Source organism: Alosa pseudoharengus, unplaced genomic scaffold (genome assembly GCF_046254945.1).
Source record: "Alosa pseudoharengus isolate Yale_2024_CS ecotype anadromous, Long Island Sound unplaced genomic scaffold, YU_APseudo_1.1 YU_APseudo_1.1_scf_22, whole genome shotgun sequence".
Lineage (NCBI taxonomy): Eukaryota > Metazoa > Chordata > Actinopteri > Clupeiformes > Clupeidae > Alosa > Alosa pseudoharengus.
Window position 1 is genome coordinate 9,291,075 of NW_027468680.1, and position 19,233 is coordinate 9,310,307.

At 40.0% G+C, this 19,233-nt stretch overlaps 1 long non-coding RNA gene across 1 annotated transcript; it reads left to right on the plus strand.

Moving 5' to 3' along the window:
* Positions 1-1,743: 1,743 nt before the first annotated feature.
* On the plus strand, positions 1,744-3,346 carry LOC143139261 (uncharacterized). Its single transcript, XR_012990361.1, has 3 exons — positions 1,744-1,837; positions 3,088-3,196; positions 3,282-3,346. It is a non-coding gene; the product is annotated as an uncharacterized LOC143139261 (long non-coding RNA).
* Positions 3,347-19,233: the final 15,887 nt, after the last annotated feature.

The following is a 19,233-nucleotide window of genomic DNA, read 5'->3' on the forward strand; positions in this document are numbered from 1 at the left end:
TTAAGTATTATCCACCTATTTAACCGTTAAATCATTCCAACTATATTAAACCTTATCTACCAAGCAAATCATTTAACCATATAAACTATCCACCTATTTAACTGTTCAGTCACTCCAACTATATTAAACCTCATCTACCTAGCAACCAATATAGTTTGTTTTTACTCTGTATGATATTTTACATCATATTTTTTGCATTTTCATGCACTGTATTTCCTTCAGGAAATGCTTTTCTAGTTATTATTCTTCTTCTAACGCACTTAATGCAGCTTCAACCGTTTAACGTAGAAACTTCATTCAAACTATGTTACGTAGGTCTTACTTAGGACATGTGAGCTTTGTATTTTTCAACTTTGTAACTTTTATACTTTTTAAACTATTAATTAAAAACTAATCAAAATTTCCCCATTGACTTAACATTATGATTATGACATCACAATACGGCCGTTAAGCAATTAGAATCCTATGGCAGGTGTTCGGGCCACCTGTTTCAACTGCCAGTCTCAGGCTTTAAGCATACAAACTGGCCCTATTAAGACTACACATCCTGTTCAACTGCTTCCTCTGCCAGAAACTGTTTCAAAATAAAAGTCCTCACTACAATATTTCACTGTTAAACAATTTAACCCTTTAAACTACTGAACTTTTTAACTGTTCAGCCATTGTAACTGTTACTTGTCATCAACTATGACTCCTACCCACTGTAGCTAGTTAGCATGGTTAGCATAGTTAGCATGCTAGCATGTTAGCATGCTAGTTAGCATTTTTTACAAAACTGCTAAAAATGATTAGCTAAGTTAGCTAAGTCACATGGTTAGCATAGTTAGCATGCTAGCATGTTAGCATGCTAGTTAGCATTTTTTACAAAACTGCTAAAAATGATTAGCTAAGTTAGCTAAGTCACATGGTTAGCATAGTTAGCATGCTAACATGCTAGCATGCTAATTAGCATTTTTTACAAAACTGCTAAAAATGATTAGCTAAGTTAGCTAAGTCACATGGTTAGCATAGTTAGCATGCTAACATGTTAGCATGCTAGTTAGCATTTTTAGCAAAACTGTTAAAAATGATTAGCTAAGTTAGCTAAGTAAAATGGTTAGCATAGTTAGCATGCTAGCATGTTAACATGCTAGTTAGCATAGTTAGCAAAACTGCTAAAAATGATTAGCTAGATTAGCTAAGTCACATGGTTAACATAGTTAGCATGTTAGTATTGCTAACTACTAAAAATGCATTAGCGAAGTTAACTAAGTTAAGTATTATCCACCTATTTAACCGTTCAATCATTCCAACTATATTAAACCTTATCTACCAAGCAAATCATTTAACCATATAAACTATCCACCTATTTAACTGTTCAGTCACTCCAACTATATTAAACCTCATCTACCTAGCAACCAATATAGTTTGTTTTTACTCTGTATGATATTTTACATCATATTTTTTGCATTTTCATGCACTGTATTTCCTTCAGGAAATGCTTTTCTAGTTTAGGCTAATATCAATTTTACTAAATAAAAAATATATACTTTTGTGCTTTTTTTACGTATTAGGTGAACTTTAAACAAAAATCTATCAATAGAACACTTTTCACAACTAAGAAAAATCATTTATTTCATTTCACAATTCACTTCAGTTCAATCAGACAGGCTCTCCCTTACACGTAGGCCTACCCCCACGCCAGTAGGGGGAAGACAGCGCCTCTGCTTTCAGGTGATCGATTGAAGTCTTGTCCTGACTTCCGTAAACGGGCTCTGTTTGAATTCCGTGATTCTTGAACACCGCTGGAAGAAGTCTTGGAATGGATTACACTCGTCTTGAATTCGATCTCACGAAAGTAAGTGAAATATGTTACAGTTTCATGATGTAGGCCTAGTGGTTGTAATGCAAGAGTTTGAGGTTTAACCTTAAGTCCTTTCACTTGTAGGGCTTTGTTATATTCCGATTCTGCCAAGTTTGTAATTTACCAGAGCACATTGCTTGTTCGTCTTTGTTTGAGCTGTTCTCAACGTGTTATGTTTTGCAGCATTGTATGTTTTGTGTCATCGTGTTAACCTGCTCGCGTTGATGTTACAAATAATAGCACTAGGCTACCGTTTCTTTTAATTAGTTTTAGTGTACAGTCAGTCCTTTTAGGCAAGTCACTCGGCAGCAGTGGTGTAGGCTAGTGGATATAGGCCTACTGTATGTAGCTGGATCTAGGCTACTGTGATGTAGGCTAGTTAGCTGTAGTGGGTAGGCTATACTGTGATCAACCCCAAATGTATCCTAGTCTATTTTAAGTGGGTATACTGAGATGGTGATGCTTTTTAAGTTGGTATAACCTACTGAACAGTCCTGCATATGTAGGCTACACTAGAGCCATAGAGATGGCTATAGATAATGTATAGGCTACACTGTCGGTGGCCATTTTGTAACACAGTTGATCGGATAGACGATTCAAGTGAATAGACCTCTGAATTTTGCCTTCAAAAAGCTGAGATCCGGTAGCCTATCTTGCAATTTTTGCTATGGGAAAATAACATGGGGAGAGAATTATTGCACTCTCCCGGGGACGAAGAAGTCTGAAATGCAGACATTTTGCTCAACACACGTTTGTCCTCTGCCTTCGAGTGGTAGGCTAACTGTGATCTTCAACAGGCCTACGTTAAGACAGCAACTTAGATTTTTGCTACCCCAGACCCAACTTGCAATGTAATTTGTCATAGGTAGTTAGGTTAAATTAACACCCTGATCTCCTTATAGGCAAAGATGGCAGTTTTGGTTCCTTTTTGTAGGCGAACTTCAGAGGTCTGTTGGGAAGCATACAGGAAGGGGCGGAATGTGTGTAGTAGGCTATACACAGCTGCCATACTGGCTTTACAAACTAAGCCCATGCATTTCTATGGATGCTGTGTCTCCCCATTAGAAATTCTCTGGGCTACAATACAAAAATCAAGTCAAAAGCTGGGCCAAATATCCAGTCAAGAAAATCTGGTTGTGTACAGATGACTGATTGCTGCAATACTATCAATAATAGTTTTCTCTATATGGAAATACTGCTTTGCTCTACTACTGGCTCACAAAAACGTTGTTTTTTTAACGTAGATTCATACACCAAAGCTATGGAAAAATGTCAGCGGCTGATGGACACTTCTAGCATTGAGGCGGAAGAAGATGCGAGCGTCTACAAAAGGCAGTGCATGGTCACGTGATGGTAAGACCTCTTAAATACTGACTACATTATTTGCACAATTCAAATATTCTTTTTGCAATCAGTGCAGATTGGTCTTTTATTTCAGATGAATCCGTTCCGCAAGCAAGAAAGCATTCCAGGATGGTGCGTGTGCCTGGAAGCCCTGTCTGTAAGTTAACATTTATACATGTATTATTTAAGAAAACCAGTTGAGTCATATTTCCTACCATGGAACTACTGACATTCATGTTTATTAACCTAGTGCATATCATGTTACCGTTCTGATGTATTTGTCTCTTCCTGCCTTTTATTAGGTCAGCAGATGTCACTGCCTCCACCACCTGCATGTGAGTTTTTCTTTTTAGCGATTGTTTAATGTAACAGCATAGGTTTATCTTTTGCAAATGTCATGTGCAAGAAACCTATCATAAATTAACTGACCAATATTCATATTTACTTTCTTTTTAGATGAGTCAACACCACACAGGCAACCAGCTCATTGCCCAGAGCTGGATGGGTCTATTATAACGCCTGCCACTTCATCTTGGGACCTAGTTGAAGGTACAGTGTCTTTGAATTTTCCATTTCCAAGTAAATACAATTTCATGACAAGGAACTTGAGAGTAAGTAACTTTTTTTTTGTTGTAAACAGCACAACTGACTCATCACACAGAGGGAGGTGGCTTGGCCATGGAGACGGAAATAAGAGGTAAGAACACTCACTTAATTTGTTCACATATGCAGGTATATAATGTATTTAACAACTAAAACTAACACCATCCATTTTCCATAGCAATAAGGACAACCATTACCGCATGGCACAGCGAATGGACGCATTTGAGGAGAAGATGGATGAGCTGCTCATGCTCTTAAGGAGCTCCCAGTCACCTCCCTCTGCTCCAGTCGATGACATATTGCTGTCGTCCTGCTCGACAGTAACTGAGCTGCAGGAGAGGAGGAACAAAATGCCCTCCCTCCAGGACTTGTACTCTGGGACCTAAGCGGGCAGAGACCATCACCAAAGACTCCACATCCTGCACACACACTCTTTAACTTCCTCCCCTCTGGCAGGCGCTACAAATCCTTGCACACAAAAACAACCAGACACAAGAACAACTCTTTTCCCACTGCCGTCACTCTCCTGAACTGCAGATAAGTGGGGTCATCCCCACTTTGACCGTTTACCTGCCCATTACATACTTTATCATTCCAATATGTGTCTTGCACTATTACTTTGCACTCTACATCACATACCACACTGGTATTATGTCTTATTTGTATAGTTGTTTTGTATATTGTGTTGGTATCTGCCACAATGTATATTGTTGTCTCTATTGTACAGTATGTCTGTCTATTTGTTGAATGTATAGAGCACCTACCAAAGTCAAATGCCTTATGTTAATATACTTAGCTAACACTAAGTCTAATTTATATATATATATATTGTTAGGCCTTTTATATTGTTTTTTTTGTCTTTTGATAATTTTATATTAAAGTTATAAGTTCCATCGATTTTGCCTGTTCATTCTTTCCTGCTAATATATAATAATGCATTCCTGCTCATGCTGTTTTAAAGTAATAATACAATTGGTATGCAAAGGTTGCAATGTTAGGGCAAGGTTTCCTAAAGGTTGCAATATTTAGGCAAGGGAACGTTCCCTAAATGTTACAACGTTTAGGGAACGTTATGGGAACAGTTAGGGAACGTTAGGGGAAGGTTTCTAAAGTTTGCAACGGTTAGGGAACGTTAGGGGAAGGTATTTTAAAGTTTGCACCTTTAAAGCACTTCCCAACGCCACCTGCTTGCCAGAGATGCGTTCCTCGCCAAACAACAACCTCAGCGGCCCGGTACTTTGCTGCACTCTCTGCAGACCAGGGCCGGAGTGGGGCCACTTTTCAGCCCGGGAGTTTCAGGCCCAAGACCGGCCCACGTTTTCCATAGTGGTGTAAATTGGATAAATGAAGCAACATTTCAGCTCTTACTATCCTGTAGTTTTTATTATGGTTCAACAAATGTGTAAAGGTTATATTAATTCACTTCAACTGAGAAGTTAACAAAAAATATTCCACTATTCCACAAGTTAACAAAAACAGAAAGAAAGAAAGACAGAAAGAAAGAAAGCCTTTGAAATGTAGCCTATCCCACGCTTCCACAAAGAGGCATATTGAACTAATGTTTAGGCTACATGTTTTTTGCATGGGTAGGCTATATTGTTGTTTGGTGATTTAGCCTACACCTTTACTACACCCTCTTTTAAGCAAACAAGGCATATAGGTTCATCATGTAGCATACATATTTGGCTCTTTCTTACATTAAATAACTTTAATTTATCCTCTCTACTTGTCCCTGTAGTCATGGCCTCCTTATCACTAATTTCGGGCTCATCATTTTCAGTGGTCGACTGGTTGATCTGCTGCTCTGAGGCTACAATTTTTACCGCATAGGCCTACACAGATCAAACTTCAGTTTTGTTATTAATATTTGCATACTGCAAAGTCTATGAATCGGATACAAAAGGCTAATATTTTAAGAAATGTAATATGTTGCTTGCAAATAGCTTGACAACGTTACAAACGTCCAATATTAGCCCAATAACTGCTAATAATCATTGCCTATAGCTATCTCTCTTTACCAGTTGCCACTTTTGTCTGTAGGCCTCATCTAGAAGCTTGGCACATTTAGCAGCATCTACCTGGCCGTTTCAGTCCCTCCTGGCCTCTTTCTACCATCCATCCTTCCTGACGCTTATGGCTACTGTAGGGCCGGCCCGGCTATCCGTATCTGAGAAAACTTTTTGGAAAAGACGGGCTATATGGACCCAACCAACTCTTTTTGGGAGGGGAGAACTCCCTCACACGGTAGTCTACAACCCATGCAGAGGCAACGGTGCCATGCACAGAATGCGGAACGTGTATAGTCTACTTTAAGAGAAGTTAGACTAACGTGACAAATGTCAATATTTTTTTCCGCGACCGGCCCAAAAGTGAAGCGGCCCACCGGGAATTCTCCCGATTCTCCCGATTACCCACCCCGGGCCTGCTGCAGACCCATGTTTCCAAAACGGATGATGTTGATCTCCGCGACGTCAAAATGAAAATGAATGTAGCATATTGTGTCGCCAAAGAGGAGCTTTCATTCACAAAATTTAGGCCGCTCATTGTGCTATGCAAGAAGAACGGATCAGATATAAATCCGACCTATGCTAATCATGTTCGATGTGGGGAAATGATTTCAACGATTGCCATGGAAATGAAATCCGACCTCGCAGGGCAAATTGGTGCCTGCCGCTACCTATCGGTAATGATTGATGGAGACGACGCATCAAAGAAGGAATGTGAGATGGTGTACGTCCGCGTACTTCAAAACGGGAAGCCCACCAACCAGCTGATTGGGCAACAGGAATTGCAGCATGGCCATGCTTTAGGTGAGCAACCAATTACTGAGGAGCATTTCAATCAGCTTTTTAGGCTCTATGCTCCGCACGTGATTATAAAGTTTCTATATGCCTAATAATTTAAAAATGACTTTAAAGTAGTAAGTAGGTTAAAAAGTAGTAAACATTTAATTCCCTATTCCCCAACATAGATTATAATTTGGCATGCATATATGTAGGCCTACACACACACACGCACACACACATACTAATTATATGAAAACATGCAGGATACTAGTTCTATGACCCCCCCGCCCCCCCCCCAACAATATCCCCAATCTGTTCTAAAATCACTGTTAACTATCTCATTCAAGGAGTACTGCAAGCCATTAAAGCTGCCTTTGAGCAGCTGGGCCAGGAGACTAGGTGGTTAGACAAACTAGTTGGCTTTGGAGCTGATGGTGCAGCTGTGAACATGGGGCGACGTGGAGGTGTCATTGCCCTACTCAAAGAAGAGGTTGGAGAGCATGTAATTCCTTTCCACTGCATGCCTCATCGGTAAATGATGCTTTTCACAAAGGACTATTAATATGGTTTAATAATAGAAAAACTCAGTCAAGCTTCATATTACATATAAATCAAATCCATGCAGCGTTCTTAAATCTCCCCTTGGGATAAATAAAGTATCTATCTATCTATCATTTAGATTAGAATTGGCCATGCTGACTGTCCAAAAAACAGTCAGCGTCTTCTGAGCTTCAAAGGACTGTATCTGAACTGGAAGGGATGAAGTCGAGGCCTAAGCCCGGAGGAATGCTAGAAAAATTTCTGAGCATTCAGAGAGAGGGAGAAAGTGTTACCTTTCAGGTGTGGTGCAATAGCAAATGAGAGAACATTTTTAGAAAATTATTCTTTCAGTGTAGTTTTGGTATTTCAATATTGATGTCACCATGATTTTCAGGGCATGCAGCTGAAAGGGAAAGCTCCAGCTGATGTGTGCAATAATCGGCACTTTGAAGCAGCTGTTGATATTGCCATAGAAGAGATGAAGTCACGTTTCAGCTGTATTTTGAGTCAGTCAGGGGAAGGTGTAGTCAACTGCTTCAAAATATTCAATCATGATGCATGGCCGGAGAGCCCAGAAGCGTTATTGGACTATGGCAGGGCAGAGGTTCAGTCCCTTCTGCAACATTTTGACAACCCTCTCAGAAAGTGAGCAGATAGGACAATTTTGCAATGTCTCATTCTATACTAGGTGTACAGTGGACTGAGCCAGAGTAGATGTTTTTATATGAATGTCTTATTTATGTCTAAATGTTCCCATACCTTAGTCCCACCCTAATCTATCTCCCTGTATTTCTATGGACTAAGTGGTGGATGCCAGACTGACAAGGTCCATCAGGAATGGCAGCAGCTGAAGGCCCTCATCAGGACCACATTTGCAGACAAGTCCTACTTAGGCCTGTGGCAGACAGTTCTCACAAAGGAGCCGTATTGTTCAGATTTTGAGGTATTTTGAGCAGTAGTTAGCATACTTAAAAAAAATACAGTTTTGTTTACTGTACTGAATAAATGTATTGAGTTATAGGTATACTACTTTTATTTCAGAACTTCCTGCACTTGGCTGAAATACTACTTGTCATGCCAATTTCGGCTGCTCAGTGTGAACGAGGATTTTCTGCCCAGAATCGCATTAAAAGCAGCAGCCTTCATGTGTCCACTACTGAGGACTTAATCCGCATTAGCTCAGAAGGCTGCCCATTGGAGCAGTTTGACCCTAGCCGGGTAGCAGCAAAATGGTTTTCCTCTTCTGAGAGGGCTAGGAGGCCAAATGCAAAAACGTGGCCAGCAGACATGCCAAACCTGTGATGCACACACACACACACACACACACCGGTTCACATGTTGGTTTTTTGTATTTTATATGAAAATACTGTTCAAATATGTTGAGCAATGCAATATGTTCATGCAATGATCTGATTATAGCTTGTTTTTGTGTGTGGTTGTAATGTCTATACAATAAAGACATTGCCTCTCAGAAAACAATGCTTTTTAAGGTTTGGAATCTGTGTCTTGTATGCAACAAGTCATTTGTGAGTAACTGCACTGCCCGTAAATGTTCTTAGAGAGGGTAACAAATCGTGCTACAACTTTTGTGACCTGTGCTACAAAACTATCAACCTCTGTAGCACCAGTGCTATGAGCAAAAAAAGTTAACGTACAGCCCTGCTAGGAAGAACAGTACAGTGCATTTTCATGCACTGTAACTAGAAAACGCAATTCCAGGGAATTACCAGTGCATGAAAATGCAAAACATATGGTATGAAATATATTTTTTAAAACAGATGATGTGCTAATTGGCAACCAACATAATGAGGTTTAATATAGTTGGAATGACTGGACAGTTAAATAGGTGGATAGTTTAAATGGTTAAATTATTTGCTAGGTAGATGAGGTTTAATGTAGTTGGAATGACTGAACTAGGTAGATGATATTTAATATAGTTGGAATGACTGAACTAGGTAGATGAGGTTTAATATAGTTGGAATGACTGAACAGTTAAATCGGTGGATGGTTTAAAAGGTTAAATTATTTGCTAGGTAGATGAGGTTTAATATAGTTGGAATGACTGAACTAGGTAGATGAGGTCTAATATAGTTGGAATGACTGAACAGTTAAATAGGTGGATAGTTTAAAAGGTTAAATTATTTGCTTGGTAGATTGTTTAAATGGTTAAATTATTTAGGTAGATAATTGACGATAACTGACAGTTGGAATGGCTCTAATGTTTGCTAGCAGTTATGCTAACTATGTTATCAAAGATAATACATTTTTAGTAGTTATGTTAACTAGCATGTTAGCAATGCTAACATGTTAATTATGTTAACCATGTGACTTAGCTAACCTAGCTAATCATTTTTAGCAGTTATGCTAACTATGCTAACTAACATGCTAACTATGCTTACCATGTTACTTAGCTAATCATTTTTAGCAGTTTTGCTAAAAATGCTAATTAGCATGCTAACATACTAACTATGGTAACCATGTTACTTAGCTAATCATTTTTAGCAGTTTTGCTAAACATGCTAACCATGTTACTTAGCTAATTTAGCTAATCATTTTTAGCAGTTTTGCTAAAAATGTTAACTAGCATGTTAGCATGCTAGCATGCTAACTATGTTACTTAGCTAATCATTTTTAGCAGTTTTACTAACAATGCTAACAATGTTAGCAATGTTAACTATGCTAACCATGCTAACTAGCTACAGTGGGTAGGAGTCATAGTTGATGACAAGTAACAGTTACAATAGGGGATTATCACGCTTCCGGGTTTCACGGGCGGGATTTTTAAATGTTGTGCACGTCCACTTCCGGTGCAGTTCAACAATGGCTGAAACGAAGGCTAGATGTCATTGCTCTGTTCCACTTTGTACATCGAATAAACAACGCCAACCCTACTTAAGTTTCCATGGATTTCCGACTGAATTGAGTCTAAGGAAGAAGTGGATTAAAGCGGTTCGCCGGGATGAAGGGCCAAACTTTCAAATAAAACAAGGTAGCACGTTTGTTTGTAGCCGGCACTTTAGTGAATCAGACTACACTAACGCTACAGGTGCTATCAGGCTAGCGTTAGCTAACGAGGCTAACTTTACCAATCGGGGTCGCATCAAGCGTCTGAAAATCGGGTCTGTGCCCTCCCGTTTTCAGTGGAACAACTGGGGACTGCCAAGAAGGGAGTCCGCTTATAAAAGAGCATCAACTCGCTTAGGCCATGACGTTTGCCCTGCCCTTCCTCTGGAGCACCCCCTGCCATGTGAGGAAGAGGCTATGGAGGAGGTCGCAGCTTCGGTGGTGATGAAAGAACATGATTACGGCTCTGCTCCTAAACCAGGTATGTTAGTGTTTGCCGATGTTCTGAAATGTTGGCCTACCTCCTCATGATGACCTACCAGTACCCCATACTATGCTTAAACCATAGGTAGCACATCCTGTTCGGCAGTGGTGGAATGTAACTAAATACTTTGTTACTGTGTAACGTTACTTAAGTAAATGTTCCACGTATTTGTACGTACTCATGTTTTTACTAGAGTAAATATTTCTCTGCTTATTTGTACTTTTACTTAAGTACTGAGTTTCAGTACTTCCTCCACCACTGCTGTTAGGTAGGAAATGTCTATCAGAATGCCCTACTGCTCATTATATTTTGCTTAAACCGTAGATAGCACACCCTCACAGGTAAGAAATGTCTATCAGGATGTGCTACCTATGGTTTTAGCACAGAATGTGTTATTAGTAGGTCATACCGAGGAGGTAGGTCAACTTAGAACACTGGCACAAAATGTTTAGTGTTATTGATGTCCCAGCATTTGACCAATACTACAATTTGAAAAGCTTCATCACAAGTACAAACGTTGCATTTTATATCTTACTTGATTAAACGTAAAGGTGAATATTGAGCTATAAAATGCTATTTCATGTAACATTAGAGGTCCAAACTACTTCCAATATGCAAGTCACAGACAATCTGTTTTCATTTTTCTCACATCTCATACAGGTGCACTGGATGCTGCTGCTGCACGCATACAGCAATTGGAAGACCAAGTCAAGGAGCTGACAACAGAGCTATCACAGCTGAAAGTGGGTCGAGTGCATTTTAACAGATTTTGTGTCTCAGACAAGGACATCCTTTTTTACACAAGATTCACATCAAGAGATGTTTTTTGTGCCTTCTGGGAGGGTATTCAACCATCTGCCTCCATGGTGGTTTATTGGTCGAAAGCTCAGAAAAAGGGACAAACAGTTGCACCCATTTCTCCCAGTCCAACCTGGTAGGTGAAATACCTGGCAGCAGATGAGGTTCAACTAAACTAAACCTATACATATGATATCACACATCGGGTGAACGTGCGGAATCTAAGCTTTCCAATGATATTAGCGCCAAGTTGCTGTGATAAATGGTTCGCGAGAAAATTAACATTGAACCGACGTGCAATTTAGGCTAATCATATTTGCATTTTGCACACAGTGCACACCCATTACTCTCGGTTTAATATTTCACTAACCCTTCACACAATACGTGGCAAACCCAATTTCACAATAAACAGCAAACCGTACCGAATACGAGGATATAAAGCATGCCTCTGTGCAATGAGTGGTTCCTGAGTAATCCGGTTTTGAAATTGCAACACATTTCTACATAGCCTCATTGGGGCGAAATTATAATGTATTCTAATGTAAACTATTTGTCAGTAGGCCTACATACATTTTTGTAAATTGCTCAGCCGATTATCCCACTATCATGGTTCTTATATTGTCAGATTCCAGCCACTCCCATCACAGATAAATGAATATATTTATATTGGCATGCTTCCTAGTGACATTAATGCAAAAATATGAAGAAAATCAAATAACGAGACACAAATATTGATATAAAGCCTGACATAAGCCATATGCAAACATTCAAATCATGCAGATATGGGTACATCCTGAAAAAGGAATAGCATGTAGGCTATAGGCTATATGGCCATTACAATGACCAATATATTATCTTAAATAAACTAGCTGAATAACACAGGTGACCACTTCTGCATAATTTCATGGAGTGCTGAAATGTACACACATTTTTGAACATTTCTGAACTGTGAAATGTAGCATATGTTTTTGTGGTTGTGAACTTATTGCAAGGCCGTAGCCATGATGTCAACATTGGGGGGGACCAAATCTGTGGTGCGGTGTGAATTTGAATAACAGAATTTTTATACATTTCCTGCCATGCAAAAATATTATTAAAATCACAAACAAGTCATTAGTTAAATCACTCAATTAGGATATACCAAACTTTTGACGGACATAGGCACGGATTATGAACCCCTGGGCATAGATGCAAAAAAACCCTCCCCAGTTAAGATAGGGGGGCCCGGGGGCATACTTCCCCGGAAGACTTAAAAAAAATGACCCTTTATATTATGACGACTTGTGAGTTTTGTGGAAATAGAAGAGAAGGGCGGAGAAGCAACTTCACACAGTCTTAGGCTTCAGGCCCCCTGAGCTCTTGGGCCCAGTAATAATCCATAATCCAATAATCCATCCCTGGATATAGACCTGTGGTATGACTCCATTTGTCTCCAAAATTTATATTTTAAAAGAAAATACAAACTTAAAGAGGTGATAACCTCTTTAATACACTGAATGCTTACTCATAGGTTTGGACCTATAGCCCAATCATATTTTGTATTTAGATTTTATTATTCTGGCGGCTAATCACACAATTTTAAGGTAGTTTGAAAGGGATGGGATTCAAGATAGACTAGCCTACTAAGTCAGGTCCCTCTTCTGTCTGACTCACCTCAAGTTACCCTATGCATTATAGGCTGGTTTCTGACAGAAATTACATTTTGTGTTAACATGTAGAAACACATTATTTGGTGAATGTTTTTTCAACTTTTGTGCCGTCGCCACATTTGAGTGCTACGTTTTGCCTGCATGGATGCGCGATTGAGCGCGCATCTAAATGTAACATGCAAGATGCAACAACCATTTCTAAGAGGCTTATAAACCGGTTCATTTCTGATATTACTACTAGCATATGAATGCATTTTTTATGTTGTAAGACATTTGAAAGAAATGAATGACACAGGCACGCACAAATTCAAATAAAAGGATACTACGTTTCACTTTCGCTATCATTGCGAGAAAATAGGCTACAATATGGAATTGCTTCAAAGTTCCCTTTGAGTCTGATCAGCTTCAAAAATGAATGGGGTTTCCTTAGACAGTGCTACACCTTTCCAACAAGTTTTGTGAGAATTGTACCGGTATCTTTTGCGATATTGTTGACAGCCTGCACCGCAGCAGGTTGCAGGAAGCTTTTGATAGCGCACGCATCAAACGCAAAACCTCCAGGACAAATCACTCAGTGTAGGCTACTCTCTCTGAAACCATCAACAGGTCACTAATTTGTGCGTTATTTACGTTTGATTTCATTTCAGATGGCGGGACTTGTTGGTTTCCTGTAATAGCCTATAGCGTTTTTTCTTTCTTTCTTTTTCTATGTCCGAATATTGGGGGGGACATTTTGGTCACGTCTGAATATTGGGGGGGACACGTCCCCCCCAAAGTCTATGGTGACTACGGCCCTGACTTATTGCAATATCACCATAACTATTCCACCTGTGTGTGCATGGTTATAATTTTGAAGTGCAAAATAGCTTAGGCTACAGCCTTTTGATAAGGTAAAAAGCCTTATAGGTACGCCAAATAAATAATAACCTAACAGCATCACGTCACTAACCACAGCTAAGACTGCACAATCTCTATTCACTCTGTTGGATATCTGAAGCCAGTTTGTCTACTTAGATACTGTAAATCCTCAAATTATGGCCGGGGTCTTAAGACAAAGTACAGGCCTTTAGGGGCAGGATTGTATTCGAGACAGCCCTTTATTTCTTATGCGAGTTTTATTTTGAGACATGCGTTTCTTGGAGCGGCATACTGGTAGGCCTTAAAAAGCATGACATTTTCGGTTTAGTTTGATATTTAATTTACTTTTGGACTGTTTGATTATATTGTTAAATGTCTGGACTGATGGGCACTGAAATCTGGGGAGGTATTTGATGATCACTATTACGTTCCATGTAGTTGAAAGAGTGTCGGGATTTCAAACAAACCATCCGCTTTTATGCGTTCATTGAACGTCTGCGGTGCTGTAATGGAAACCTTATTGCGTAGCCAAGTAGCCTATTGAGTTATTTTTAAATTATGCATGATTTACTTTTTATTAATTTCATAGGCTGGCTTTATTTTGTTATATAGAAGTATCTAAATAACCTGTTAAAATGTACCAGAATTCAGGAAATTGCATCTAGTCCAAAAAATTTTTTCTGGGGGAGGACCCCCATACCCCCCATCTGTAATGTCCCACCGACTTTCACAATGCCTCCAACCCCCATGGTCCTAGTAGTAGGCTAGATCCCTTTGATACCAATGGTCATTTAACTCTGGGACCCTGGTCCCAGGGATGGATTACTGCACGGGCCTTCCGGGCCCAGACCCAGGGGCCCAAGGTGTCAGGGGGCCCTGAAGCCCAAGCCTTTGCATGGAATCATTGCCTCAATATCAACACATCAGGATGTAGGCTATGAATCTGATTGAATTTAGTATTGGCCATCCCCAAAATGCTAGCATGACGAGCCAGACCCACATTAAAATGTAAGGTCTGGGCACTCACCGTTTGCAGTGCTCAGTCCGAGGGGCGGGATAATCGGTTGTCTTTCAAATTCCCTCTGCACGCAATAGGACAGCACTGAGTCCCATGCGTTTTCCCACCAGCGGAGCTAGTTGGCTAGTTCAAACTTTTGCCATCTCAAAACAAGCTTAACTCATGTCACACTGTTGGCCAACAGCAATATCCATCTTCTTTGTTTTCAAGTAGCAGGGAATTCAAGCCAAACCGTTGCAACTCTGCCATCAATCATTATGTTATGCCCCCCTAACGACTCTATAGACGATTTGATTGGCCTGATAGAAGTTAAATTTTTCGAGCTCACAAGCCAACGGAGAGTTGCTAGACTAGCCCTGGAAGCAAATGTAATTTACTGCCGCTAGGGTGTGTCTAGATTTCTAAGCTACCAAAATGCACCAGAATACAGGAAATCACATCCACATATGCGACAATTAGTGGGGAGCCCTTAATACATGTGGGCCCAGGGGCACAAAAGTTCATAATCCGTCCATGCCTGGTCCCTACACCTGAGAACCACTAATGTACGTTTTTTTTTACTGTACGGTATAATGCTGAATGAGCCAAACAAAAATTTCCGCAGCAAAATTTTGGTTGGCCCCACCAAATCTCACTCCAAGGTTTTTTGAAAAGTTGGCAGCCCTGCATTTAACTTCAGCAAGCCCAAAACACGGAATGGCACTAGGGTCATATACCCTTGCATCGGGGCTAGCCCCGAGGTGAGGAGCGTCGGGATGGATAACAAATCCACAGCGTGAGACATTTACATTGAAATGTTTTGAATATTGTTCCAGCACTTGTGGCTCGCGTTCAAGGCCCCTCTTCATGGCGGGAGTTTGGCGTACTCCCTTAAGTATCCGCCCTGCCAGGGTCTGACCAGAAGACGGCCCTTTCACATGGCTAACCTCATAGAACCTACTAGCTGTTACTCTAGGTTTACGTAATGCTTGCCATAATGGGCACTCAGACTGCTCACGTGTCTGCTCCTCTCTCTCAGCTGCCACTTCGTGTGTCACAGTTAAGCTGTCCAAATGGAGAAACTGTTGGGAGTTTGGTTCAAAGTTCGGAAAGGTAGTGGAAAATGTTGACCCCTCTAAAGGTAGTTTAGGGAATGTTGGTGCATCTGGGTGTTGGACGTAATTTCCGCGTTTGACCACAGGAGGACACTGGTAGGACAGGGGTGAACCTCGCGGCACAGGTCCGAACCTGGAGTCGACCATGGTGAGTTGAGACAAGCCATGCAGCACTGATGATATTAGTGGTTGCGGCCTGAGGCTTTTCAGTCCTTTTCCAAGAGACAAGACTTGCGGGTCAGGGAGGGATCCTAAAACGTAAAATTAAAAACAGTAAGTGTTAAATTATCCACACATCTGTTTTGGTTTTCAATTCTGATGTCAAGAGTCTTTCTGGAGAATTGCTCACTGCAGTGTTCTATATCATACGGTAGCCAACAGTATGATATTAGTTATAGTATTAACATTACCTGTGTATGCTTGATAGAGTGTTGATTTGCATACACTCCTGGCGGATGGCTTTGGTTTCCTAACAACCAAGTCCTGAACCGGCTCTGCATGGATCCCCTGGGAATGATATTAACAAGTAGCCATAATTGTAATAGTATCTTGCTTGTAATGGTGTAAACACGTAGCCATGCGGAGTGGCACCGCTTCCAATTCACTCCAATGTTAACCAATGTAGAGAGACGCACAGCGCATTGCATTAAATAGACTTCCTGTCCATTTTTCAGCTGCACCGTGTGCCGCCACGGTTTGCTCCGCGAACATTGTGTCCCAGGCGTATCTTTGGGACACACTGTTCGCGGAATGAGGGCACACGGGGCAGCTCACACCGCGGCTGAAAAATAGACTGGAAGTCTATTTAATACGGTGCAGCGCCACGCGGCTACAATGTTACCTTTGTCCTTGGTCGATGCCATGTTTGCAGAGAGCTTGTGCAGGCCACAGGTGGTGGTACAGCTCTCACCTGCAGATCAAGAGATAGAAGAGCAAACCGGGATTGAGCATGTGCTTGTTAACAATCAAAGGTGGACCTCTAGAACCAGTGTCACTCCAATTAACCTGCCCATGTAAACGTCATCCCAGACCACAGCTCTCACCTGCAACATGCTGTAATGGGCACTCTGGAACAACAAGGCCACTAGATGATTGCAAAGAACCTTGCCTGCTGTACAGCTGCATGAGGTTTCCTGAAATTCGGCTGCATCAGCTTGAAAAACAATCTACATTACAGACACAACACTAATAGTTTTAGTTGATAACGTTAAACTAAAAGGAAAATCTTGTTGCAAATGATATAGAAATGTAAGGAAGAGCATTACAATTAACCAAAAATCCTAGGAAATCTGCAACCGCAGTATAGTTAATCCCTTACACCATTAACATGTTGGATTCAACAAACAGGATATTAAAGAATTTAAATGCAAAGTTACATTATGATGTTTGCATACCGTATGTATGTAACAAAGGTATAGCAATTTATTGCACATGGCTGTTGACTGACTTAATATAAACAGGCAACAGTGGAAGGGGTTAAACTTTTTGCCATTATGCCTTAGCTTCCTAAAATAACCTTCAAATAATGGGGCTGTTCTCGCTTCTTCATCGACCTGTAACACCTAGACCTAACAGCCAAGTGTGTGAAACTAATCAAATGCGTGTGTCTCACGGCCAATGCGTGAGAGTTGGCACCTATGACCTCCCTGTCAATGATGTTGGACACTGGTGGACAAAACTATAATTAATGCATACTGTGATTCAACATTACATAGATAAAGACAAAAAAACATCTCTCATGGTACCATCGTGATTTTTAACTTGTACTGTGTTTGTTGATGTACCAATGATTCTAGCAAGAGACACTTGTATGCTGACGTTAGCTAGCTGACACTGACAGAGGCTAAAGTTCTTCCTATCAGAATATAAATGAAATGGGTGCATTGACTCAGCCTCATTTAAAGCTGAATAATCTTACTTTAGTTGGGTTTAACGTAGGTTAAACACCTTATAACCATACAAACATCTGAGCTGACGCCGAACTGACGTTAGCATAAGCTAACCTACCTAGTTAATGTAATGTTATGTTAGCTAGCTAGCTAGTAGCCACTCACCGTCATAGTCGTAGATGAAGTTCTCGAAAAAAACTGTATCCCTTGTCCACTTTGGAGCGGGCTGTGATGGAGTGTTGTTCAGTTAGCCGATGTACGTCAGAAAAAGTTATTTTAGGTAAATTTACCTAAGTATAGTATAAGTAAACTTGCGCTCATCCATCATGGATACGCCAGAGTGATGAATAATTCACCGGAAGTGGCAGTGCACAAAAATCCTGAATGCGGAAATACGTCGTATCAGCGTGATAATGGCTTATGGCTGAACAGTTAAAAAGTTCAGTAGTTTAAAGGGTTAAATTGTTTAACAGTGAAATATTGTAGTGAGGACTTTTATTTTGAAACAGTTTTTGGCAGATGAAGCAGTTGAATGAAGTTTCTACGTTAAACGGTTGAAGCAGCATTAAGAGCGTTAGAAGAAGAAGAATAAGAACTAGAAATGCAATTCCAAGGAATTACCAGTGCATGAAAATGCTAAAGTTGTGATGTAAAATATCATGTATAGTTAAAACAGATAACACAGAGATGGTTACTACGGTGATGCTAGGATAGACATGGTGGTTACATAGCTTAATAAAAGTTGATAGTTTAAAAGTTGACTGTTTAAAAGCTGAATGTAGATAGTTTAAAAGTTGTTGATAGACAGTAGACAAGCTTATTATTTTAGTAGTTATGCTAACTATGCTAACAATGTTAGCATGCTAATAACTATGTTAACCATGTTACTTAGCTAATCATTTTTAGTAGTTATGCTAACTAGCATGCTAACTATGCTAACCATGTTACTTAGCTAACCTAGCTAATCATTTTTAGCAGTTTTGTTAAAAATGCTACCTAGCATGCTAACATGTTAGCATGCTAACTATGCTAACCATGTGACTTAGCTAACCTAGCTAATCATTTTTAGCAGTTTTGTTAAAAATGTTAACAATGCTAACATGCTAACTAGCTACAGTGGGTAGGAGTCATGGTTGATGAAAAGTGTTGACATAGTTGATGACAAGTTAAAAGTTGTTGATAGACAGCTAGTGAATGTATATAGTTTAAAAGTTTAAAAGTTGAATGTAGATAGTTTAAAAGTTGTTGATAGACAGCTAGTTTAATAGATAGATAGTTTAATGATAGTTTAAAAGTTGAATGTAAAAAGTTCAGTAGTTTAATGTTTAACAGTGGATTATTGTAGTGAGGACTTTTATTTTGAAACAGTTTTGGGCAGAGGAAACAGTTGAATAGGATGTGTAGTCTTAATTGACCCATTGTATGCTTAAAGCCTGAGGCTGCAGGTGGCCTGAACACCTGCCATATTAAGTCTATTTTTAAA